The sequence below is a fragment of the Mustela lutreola genome, chromosome 10 (assembly GCF_030435805.1).
Source record: "Mustela lutreola isolate mMusLut2 chromosome 10, mMusLut2.pri, whole genome shotgun sequence".
In the NCBI taxonomy this organism is placed as follows: Eukaryota; Metazoa; Chordata; class Mammalia; order Carnivora; family Mustelidae; genus Mustela; species Mustela lutreola.
Window position 1 is genome coordinate 113,497,154 of NC_081299.1, and position 9,337 is coordinate 113,506,490.

The 9,337-nt window shown below is 46.2% G+C and overlaps 1 long non-coding RNA gene across 1 annotated transcript; it reads left to right on the top strand.

Annotated features, from left to right (window-relative positions):
• Window positions 1-3,137: 3,137 nt before the first annotated feature.
• LOC131810137 (uncharacterized) lies at window positions 3,138-5,438 on the top strand. Its single transcript, XR_009345435.1, has 3 exons — window positions 3,138-3,250; window positions 4,589-4,731; window positions 4,814-5,438. It is a non-coding gene; the product is annotated as an uncharacterized LOC131810137 (long non-coding RNA).
• Window positions 5,439-9,337: the final 3,899 nt, after the last annotated feature.

Here is a 9,337-nt window from a genome sequence, read left to right on the forward strand (position 1 = left end):
AGCCCCGACGCTGTTGATGCACGGTGAGGGGGAGAAGGGAGGGCGGGGAGGGTCAGGGGCGCTCCCTCCCCACCTCGCCCTTTCCCTCGGAAAATCGGCCTGCGAATCTCTTCCAGGACCTTCTCCCGAGATTGTCCCGGGGGAAGCATAGCCGTGGCAGGATGCTGGCCCTTTACTTCTGCGGCCGGTTGTCCAGAGAGGGGGGCGCGTCCGGGTGTCAGGCCTCCTGTCTCTGGGTGCCGCCGCTGCAGCCGCCTGGGCGCGGAGGCCTCTGTGGGAACCCGGCTCCCGCCCTTAGCCCCTGCACCCACCCGCGAGCGTGGCTTCTCCCCCGCTGAGCTTGGCTCCAGCGATCTGTAGGGAGGAAGGTGGTCAGCTGGCAGCCTCGGGTCGTCTGGGCCGCTCCCAGCTCCACTTCAGCTCAGCTGCGGGGCGGCCACAAGTTTGGGTTCTCAGAGCTCTTAAAGAATCACCTCGCTACCGGCCGGCCTACAAAACGCAGCCGACAAGTAGAAGTGCGAGCATGTTTATGTCCAGTCCACTCTAGAATGGGCGGAATCGTGTGTTTGTGGCTAGCGTTGGTTCGATAGCCACACCTGCCCCCAATTTCCGAGACCCCCTCCTCCTCCTGCCGTCCACCCCACATTTATTTTGAGATTTTTCTTTCCTCTTCCCTTGCTCTTTCTCCCACTGTCCTCCCCTTTAGTGGGAATGTCATGGTCAAATGATGATTCATTTCTCTTTTTTTTCTCCATGACACTCTGACAGCTCAAACCACAGATCTCACGTGCGCCCTTCAGGCTGCAGCTTTGCTGTAATAGCCCAGGACTGGGCTGCCCCTCCCAATGCTGTGATCTCCCAGAGATAGCATGAGCAGTCCTTAGAAAGGGATGGGACACAGCAAGACAATGGCTTGCAGTGAGTCTTGCATTCGAGTCACTCCAAACGGGAAACTGGTCACTTTTTTTAAAAAACGTGAGTACAGGGATGCCTGGGTGGCTCACTTGGTTAAGCAGCTGCCTTCGGCTCAGGTCATGATACCAGCATCCTCAGATCGAGTCCCACATCGGGCTCCTTGCTCAGCAGGGAGCCTGTTTCTCCCTCTGCCTCTGCCTGCCATTCTGTCTGCCTGTGCTCACTCTCTCCCCCACTCTCTCTCTGATAAATAAATTAAAAAAATCTTTAAAACCTGAGTACAGAATCTGAAACAATACATTCCCTAGCAGTGGGCCTGGCAAGGCCTTGTTTAGGAAAACGTTCGCAGTCAATATCCAGAGACTATGACAGGTAGGATGAGAGCTGGAATCTTATTTGGAGAATCAGAATAAATTGCCAGGGGAGCAACTATGAAAGTGCATTCTATGCCCTGTTGTGGTCATTTGGATATAGGGAATGAAAGCCTCATTATTTGGTCTTTGTTTGTTTACTCTTATTATGAAAATTCTCAAAATGTGTAGAGCAGAAGGATCCCGGCCCTTCCGAGTACTTATCACTCTGCTTCCCCAACTGTTTCATAGGCCCTCCTCCTTCTACTGCCCCCAAAGTGCCTGTATTTTTGTTTTTGGGAGAGAGGGGAGGTCTGGAATATATTTTAAAGTAAATCCCAAACATCACATCATTCCCTGCTCCCCAAATACCTTGGTTTACACATCAAAGAAGGAGGAGGAAGAGGTGGAGGAGGGGAAGACTGAGAAGGAGGAGGGATGAAGAAGAGAGATTTCCGCACAGGCCCACCATGCCAGAATCAATAGGTCTAATAAGCTATTCCGATTGGCTCTGAGAGGCATGACTTTTAGCCTCTCAGACTTTTAGGGCCACAGTGCTAATAAGCGACAAGGGCAAATTCAGGCAGCGCAAACAGCAAGGCCCACACTCATCACCAAGGCACCGAGTGGGGGGGCAAGGGTGCCAGACCGACAGAACAAAGTTTTCTGGGAACCCCACCTGCCCTAGAAGTCCAGATGAGCGAGTAGTTGAACTGTTTTTTGCCTTCATTGTCATTCCTTTCTGAAATTATTGCCGGCCTTTGTTAAAGACATGAACCTGAGCTTGTGCAGCCTGGGGTACTGATCTTGGGGTTGCTGAAGAGAGTAGGTGCCAACAAAGAATGAAAATCCCTGCTACCTGTTCTCCTTCCGAGAGTCAGGAGGGAACAGTCAAGACCCCATACAGTTCACTGCCACGTGGAGCCCTGGCTGTGGCAGTGGCGTGGCCCACCAAAGCCAGGAGCAACAGGCAAGACCCCAGACCCCAAATGCTAATGGAACACCCTGGGGAGGACGAAGGAAAGGCAGAGAGTCAGCGGAAACCTTCCCAAAGGACATTTCCCTCAGTTTCATCTGGGAGCTGACACTCAGCTGGTACACACCCCTTCAGCCACACAAAGTTTGGTGACTAGCCTCTGGCCAGAACCTGCGGTGTGTCTCCCTACCCTGAACCCTTCCTAAGATCCCTACCACGGCCTCGCGATCCAGGCACTGGGCGTGTAACACTTGACTCTGCAGGGGTCCCCAGGCCAGCTTTTGGTTAGTTAGTTGTCCGCGCTGTTAAAGATTTGACTACTGTTACATGTTTGACTCTCGTCTTTGGTGATGGTACCTATTTCATAGGAATTAGAAGCTGGAATCCAGGAAACAGGCTGGAAGATGAAATTAAAAAGTGGATACAAAGCTTCTAATCAGAGCCAGACACAATCGGCGATCAACTATATCCCAGTCTCTCCCCTCTTCTCTGATCTGTACTTTCCTTAATGAGGAATGAGACTTTAAGTTGACTTTTTTTTATCTTCAAGTCTCTCTCTCTCTATCGATTCCCTAACTTCCCTCTCTTGCCTTCATTTCATCCTAGAACTTGTGCCCACGACTTCTTTTCTAAGTAAATATTAACCTCCTTTGACTCTGAATCTCTGGAAAATTCTCAGTTCCCTATTTTCGCTGGCACTGTGACAGGTCCTCATTTCTCCTTCCCACTCCTCTCTATTTATAGTTTTCACATTTTTTTTGGCAGGTTGGCTACAGAACACTCAAAAATTGCAAAGAGAAATACTGTGTTCTGGAAATTCGCCCGAGCATTTTTTTCCAATATCGTCCTTATGCTCTTCTGATCCTCTCTTGAACTGTTGGACTAAGGCAGCTGACGCTTCCACCAGCAACCAGAGTCATCCTGTCCACTACTGTGGGAACAGAGGGTTTCCATTTGGAACTGCAGACTGAGCCTAAAGTCTGGTGGCCCTTTGGTGCCAGGATAGCAGGTATGGGACGGGTGGGACATGGAGGACAAGCATCATGGTAGAGGTCTCCATTCGACCAGGAAAGCTCACAATGAGCCAACAGGTACATTTCAACATCTTCTGTATTTTCCTTATAACCTGTTTCATTCCAGAGTGGATTTGAGATCATTTAGTTTGATTCTTAAATGTTTCCCATTCCAACCGGAAACAGACTCATCCTACAGGCTCCCAAATTCTGCCTCATCTTCCTAATCAGTTAGTACCCCAAATTGGGTATGATAGTGCCAGAACATTCTTCCATGTGTATTTTATAACAGACTAGTATTTTATTAGTTTTTTTCAAACTAATAAGAATGATAAGGGTAACTTTTTTTTCTTTTAAAGCATAGGCAAAATCACGAAAGACATTGAAATGAACCTAAAAGATTATAGTGTCTTCCAAGGGAAAACAGGTGTTGTCTCATGTACCCTTCTGGGCTGACCAATTCTATGGGATATTCTGTGCCTTTCTTGTCTTTGAGCTATTTTGCAACTCTATAGATTGTACATAATTGATGTGGATGCAGATGATCTTGTCTAGCTATATGTAAATGAATTTTGTCCACTGGAAGTACAGTTGACCCCCTTTCCTTTGGTAGAAGGCAGTTTTGCATCCATTTGCATTCTATTTGCATATCTATTTGCATCTATCAAAGCAAATTCGTTTAAGTATTACTGATTGTATATGTGTCTGCCTTGAGATTCTTGCTTGAAGTGGTGGTAACATCTTAGTGGTTCCCGAGCTAATGAATGAATTAAACAAAATCCCTTCAGGCATTCATCTCATATTTGTAAAATGGTCCTTATTTAATCTTTTCGAGAAAATGATACACTAGCAAACCATGACAAGATTCTGGTAAATGAAAAGTGCAATGAAATCAAATCGGAATGAATTTTAGAATTACCTTCAATGTGGCCCACGCTATGCCAGAGGCAGAGAATGATTGAATCTCAAAGACATGACTTCTGGCCCCCAGGAGTTACAGTAATCTGTGTCAACATTGGCATGCCTGAGAAATGCATGTGACATTCCCATCAGGGTTTCCCCGGGGGTTCAGTTAACCTTTCTCTTCCAAGCTACCCTCTCTTGTAGTGATATCAACTGTGCCCTTGGTTTCAGCTCCCATTCCCTAGCCAACATCTCTCCCACTGATACACGACCATCTGTTTCTTTCCTACCCACCAGGCCCGTGTAACTGACTACCTACTCATGCTATTTCACTGATGTTCCACCTATGCCTCAAAACCCAGCATGTTCAAAACTTGATTCATCATCGTTTGTGAAAGAATGGCTTATCCTCTTTTGCTTTGTTTCTTTAGAAATGATTCTACCAATGCCAGCGGCATGCACCAGAAACCAGGAAGGAATCATACAGCTGAGCCAACCTGCTGTACTTTAAAACACTTGACCACAATTCTCCAGTGGATACTCAACCCTGGCTTCAAACTCCCTTGTCTCTCCGGTGAGTTTGCTTTCCCTCCTTCAAGACTTGCCTCAACAATCCCTACCCCTACCTCTTCTGAACTATGTCACCTCACTCCCAGCTCCTGTCCTAGGGATGAGGGAGCAGAAGGCAAGCTTAGGACAAAGCAGAAACTGGCACCCTACACCCTCTCCCCATGCCATATGTGTAACATTCCTCATGCACTCCTGGCTGCCCTAAAGGAAAAACGATGCTTAACTGATAGAGATCCCAGTCCTGCAGGACAGGAGTATCCCTCCATCTACGAATGTCCTAGTGACTTACAAGGAAGGAAGAAGCTTTCTCATCAATAGCCTGACTTCCAGAGACCCATACCTCAGTTTCCGGAAGCCCTAACATCACCCTCCCCTCCATAAAATTGAGGGAGGCTAAGGGGGAGGGAAGTGTAATAAAACTGAATTTCTTCTAAGCCCAAATCCCACTGACAAGGATGTGTGATAGAAGGAATGTAACATATCTCCAGGAAACTCCTGACTGTCTTCATGCTTTCCCTCATTAGAGGCAAAAACAGCCTTGACTTGACAATAACCAGGTCTCCCTTATCCTGAAATTCTTCTTTAGCATATGACAGTCCTTCTGGACACCCCCTTTGTCCTCACCTTCCTCAGCTCCCAGTCAACCATGCCTCTGTCTGAGCAGCTCTTTCTGCCCTTGGGTCCTGTCCCTGTGTTTTAATAAAACCACCATTAGCACCTAAGACGTCTCAAGAATCCTTTCTTGGTCATCGGCTCTGGACCTCACCCCACCAAACCTCACCTGTGTTCCAAAACTTCATCACTAGTGTCACACTTCAAGAAAATAAAAGCCCTTTGTGCAGGAATTCCCTTATCTTACCACCACCCAATCAAATCTACACCTACATTTGTATCCATTTTTAATTTGTTTTTAGACATTTACTCAACAAATATTTAGTCAGTACCTACTGTGTGCTACACACTGCCCTGAGTGTTTGTAAATCTGTGCCGAACGACACAAAAAAGTCCCTGGCATCATGGAATTTACATGGTAATTGGAGAAATGTACAAGAAACACAGAAAGAGTTGAAGACAGAGCAGGTTTATTGAGAAGAGCAGACATCCCCAGCTAGGGTTTGTTCTTCCTTGTGCCTGGGATTTGTTCCTTCCAGCCCTCTCCAGGACTCCACTCCCAGGGCCAATATCAAGTTCTTGTTCCAATGGATCCTTCCAGTCAGAAGACAAATGACCTTTTTCTTAAAAACAAAAGGAAAAAACACAAAACAAAGACTTCCTTTAACCTTCTACCTTCCTATAACAACCTCCATATTTCTCTCCCCACCTCATTCCCAGCATAGCTTGTAAAATATTTGTCTACACCTGTGGGTGTAGGGTACCATGTCCCCAAGGGTAGTTGAAAAAATCTCTATAAAGAATCCTCATGTGCAGGTCATTTTAAGGGAGTCCATTTCCAGATCCAAACTCCATGTGTACTCTGTAGGATAGGTGATATGCCCATTCTTGGGTCTGATATCAGGATACTCCTCTCCTTCCTGGAAGATCAAGACACTCCTCTCAGATCTTATTAGAGTGTAGGACTTGGGCTGATACCAAAGTTGAAATACCAGTTTTGTTTCAAATAATGCCCTTCTGTGGGCAGTACTGGGGCTCCACCTTTAGAGCTTCCTCTCCTTATTAAGGGTAAAGGTTAACATCGGAAAGGGGATTAGGGCAGATGTTGGAAGTGCTCAGAATAACAATCAGTTTTGGTTAGTGACACTCATTCCTTCATATTTAAATTAAACTACATATTTTTAGGGATATAATAGGGAAAAGCACAAGTAAGGATTTTAATGGTTTCATTCCATTCTAGTATGGTTTGGGAAATAAAATAACAGAAAATGAGACTGTTCTGCCTTTAAAAAAATCAACTTGTAGCAGGCAAATGTTATTCCAATGAAGTCGATCCTTTTCTTTCTCATTTTCTTTTTCAAGAATTATTTATTTATTTGGTAGAGAGAGACACACACACACACACAGAGAACACAAGTAGGGAGAGCGGGGGAGGGAGAAGCAGGCTTCCTGCTGATCAGGAATGTGGGCCTTCATCCCAGGCCCCTGGGATCATGACCTGAGCCAAAGGCAGCTGCTTAGTGACTGAGCCACCCAGGTGCCCTCTATCTCATTTTTTAAATGTTTAATATTTTCAACACCTAGTTAATAAAATATACATATATTGTGATGAAAAGTTTATGATTAAAAAGTTTCAGATGTCCACTTAAAAATGTGCAAGGTGTGTGAATTCTCATAGGCGGTCCATGCACCATAAACGCCTATCAGTAGCAAACGTGGATGTACTCGGTGTCTCTAGGTTCCCGCTTCCTTAGTGCCCTCTTAATCACATGGTTTCTCTTCCTACCATCCTGGACCTGTATTCTCAATTTGCTTCTCTATTTCATCTCTGCCCCTTTGAAGAGCTTGATTCTGGGTCTTCTGTAGCTATGCGTTCGCTCTCTCTCTCTTTCTCTCTCTCCCTCGATCAGGCTTTCACAACCTAGCACTATTGATACCTGGTGGGTGATTCTCTGCTGTGGGGCTGTCCTGTGCCCTGCAGGACAGTTAGCAGCATCTCTGGTCTCTAGCCACTAGATGCCAGAAGCACCCCCCCCCCAAGTGGTGACCACCAAAAATGTCGCCAGATATTGTTCAATCGGCCCTGGGAGCAAAACTCCTTGCCTCCCAGCCCCAGTTTTAAAACCACTGCTTTGGCTGATTCCATTCAGCATCATTGATTTAAGTTCTTTGTAGAAGCTGAAGGCTCTGAAGTTAATGTCTTTAATCCTAATCCGCCCTTGGAGCTGAGAATCACATGGCCAGCTGCCTGCAGCATATTTCTCCATGAATAAGTAACAGGAGTCTTATTTTCACCATGATTTCTATCCTGCTCCCTCCTCACCTACTCCTGTCCCAGTCTCCCCATCTTAGTAAACAGCATCCTCACCTCCTACTGGCTAAAGCCTCAGCCCCTGGGATAAATTCCCCCTTTCCCTTTTCTTGTATCTAATCCATCAGCAAAACCAACTGATTTGACCTCCAAAACAGAAGTCAGACTTGCTCACTGCTCTTTATATCCATTGCTCCCATTTGAATCCAAACCCTGAAATTTTTTTTTGCACATCAGACACTGTTAACAGTCATTGGTCCCACGACTACACCTACACAGATATTTTACAAGATCGCTAATCACCACCAAGTTGCCAGATCCAATGATTAACTTTCAGATCTAAATGAATCAACCTGTCAGTCCTATAGACATAGAACCTCCTCCACTTCTCTGGAAATATTCTATCTTTTTCATCGTGATGTTGGCTCTCCCTTCCTCTTCCACACTGGTCAGTGATTATGGCTCCTTTCCTGGCTGGGTTTTTTTGAGCTTCCTGACCTTTAGACATCAGTCCTGTGCTCAGGGACTCGGACCTTCTGCTTGAGTTTTCTGTTGTGTTAAAAAAAATTCAACTGAGTACATTTTAAAGAACCTACTGGCTTTATTCAATGATTCACGAAATGGGCAGCATCCTGCTTGCAGACTGAAAGGAGCTCGGAGGAGCAGTACAAAACGAAAGACTTTTATAGGCAGAAGAGAGGAGGAGCAAGGAAGTCACGTCAGGCAAACAAGGCAGGTTGGTTATGGCCAGGTGACTTGGCTTCTGGGGATGGCAGGGGTCCGAGGGAGTGGGGATCAGGTGGTGTCTGCTTGCCTGGGCTCAGATTCCATTTCTGGGACAGCTGAAATCATAATTAAGTCTGGTTTGGGGGACATGGGGCTTAGCATAAGCAACTCCATTTTGGGCCTCTTGTTTTGTTTTTAATAGTTACTTCATAACAAATAATAACAAGTTTAGTAACTTTAAACAGCTGAGTTTACTATCCTACCATCTCTAGCTGTCAGGAGGCCAGAAACAGCTTAACCAGGGTCCTCGGCTCTGGGTCTCACTCAAAGGAGGAGAGAAGGAGCCCACCAAGCTGTGTTCTCACCTGCAGGTTCCACTAGGGAAGGCTCTGCTTCCAAACTCACTCGGGTTGTTGGAAGAACTCATTTCCTTGTAGCTGTGTGATTTGGGGGGCAGCCCATGCTGGGGTGGGCCAGAGAGATTCTCCAGGCTATTAACTGTAAACCATCCTCAGCCCCCAGAGGCTGCTTGCAGTTTCCTGCCATATAACTCTCTCCACAGGTGATTCTGAATTTGGCTCTTTGCTTCTTCAAGTCCAGGACAGCCTCTCACTCCAATCAGTAAAACAGTCTGATTTAATATAATGAGATCATAATAGTGACATCTTCTTACCTTGCCAAATTCTACTGGTTAAAAGCAAGTCCTAAGTCCCATACACACTCCCATCCATACTCACAGGACAAATACCAGGGGACAGATATCATGAAGCTGCCTTATCATGTTGCCAAACACACCTCTGTCCATACTCACTGCGTAGGTAAGCCCACTTCTTCTCAGGGCTTGAACCCTATGTCCTAACGGTGTTCATATTTGTGCCTCCAGCCTGGGTCTCACCCATGAATGGCAGACTCGTGTGTTCAGCTGCTGGTTGGGCATCCCCATGTGGATGCAACGACCATC